We start from the raw sequence: 1,184 nt of genomic DNA, 5'->3' as shown, positions 1-1,184 counted from the left end.
GACCTTCTAGTTTAAATTAATGTTTGAAGTACCACCAATGGGTGGTTCCTTCCCAAGATTTTCAAGTGTATATGAAACATACTACATATTTACTTATTGTATTATTTTTTACAGTTGTAAATTACAATAAATAAATAATTTAAAAAAAAATATTTTTAAAAAATGCGTTCAAGAGCTGTAAATAAGATATGTGAGAAAAAGTCTCACGCGCGGCCGTCCGTGTTAAAATTCCCAAGCGACCGATTACGGGTTATTTCATTATTGACCATAAAATTTCAACAAAAAAAATCTAGCAATGACAATTAAACAAATACTTCGGTACCTGCTGGTGAACACGGAAATAATTTGTTTTTCCAAACCAATACAATGATCTTAGCTGCTTTTTATTATTTTCTTTTATTTATTGATAGATATTACAATCTATCACACAGTTGTGGGCAATAGGTAATAGTGATGAATGATCTCATACATACTAAAATAAAATAAAAAAAAACTCTCTTAAAATATATATAAACAGAAGATTAAACAAAATGAACATAATCAAACTATCTGAAAAATAAATAAATAAAATAACATAATGATAAAATAATATAGTCTCTAGTCACATTTACACTCTAATATGCAATATTTACACAACAGACCTGAGGATCCCTGAGCCCACTCTATCCCCCACGAGTGAGTGGTAGAGCAGAGCTCAGCATCCCTGGTAGTGAGTCAGTGGAGGCTGAGCAAGTGCGCTAAACTTAGCTGCTTAAATAAGGAATTTTGACTCTGTCTGAAATTAATAACGATGCACTCTTAACTGCAGTGACCCCAATAAATTAAATGCACCTTTGTCTTCTGTAATGTAAAACAATATAAATGATAATTGACTCACCGGGATTGACAGCGTCGCCGCTAAGTACTAGCAGAGCCCCAAGCACCGTGAAACCTGCCCAGATCTGAAACAACATATTATCTTTAATAAATATTAATAATATTTAATAATAAATTTATACATGAGTAGAGGGAATATGGGCGAGCTGGCACACCGATTTGGGCAGTCAATCAGAAGCCAGCATTTTGATGACGTCACACCTGGCGGGAGATTTGAATTCAAATATTCGGCTCGACTCACCCTTAACCACCCACGTGGTCTGTCACGTGGTCTATCACGTGATCATTAGGCAGCCAATGGGAGGCCA

General features: G+C 34.9%; 1 long non-coding RNA gene across 1 annotated transcript in view; it reads right to left on the bottom strand.

Annotated features, from left to right (window-relative positions):
- Positions 1-876: 876 nt before the first annotated feature.
- Positions 877-1,184, bottom strand: part of LOC136796872 (uncharacterized) — a 241,475-nt gene continuing 241,167 nt past the window's right edge. Inside the window, exon 3 of the long non-coding RNA XR_010844653.1 lies at positions 877-941. This is a non-coding gene — a long non-coding RNA (uncharacterized lncRNA). The remainder of the gene's footprint in view (positions 942-1,184) is intronic.

The sequence above is a fragment of the Halyomorpha halys genome, unplaced genomic scaffold (assembly GCF_000696795.3).
Source record: "Halyomorpha halys isolate HHAL.00 unplaced genomic scaffold, Hhal_1.1 Scaffold183.1, whole genome shotgun sequence".
NCBI lineage: Eukaryota > Metazoa > Arthropoda > Insecta > Hemiptera > Pentatomidae > Halyomorpha > Halyomorpha halys.
The sequence above is the reverse complement of the archived record's forward strand: the minus strand, read 5'-3'. Positions and strand labels throughout refer to the sequence as shown.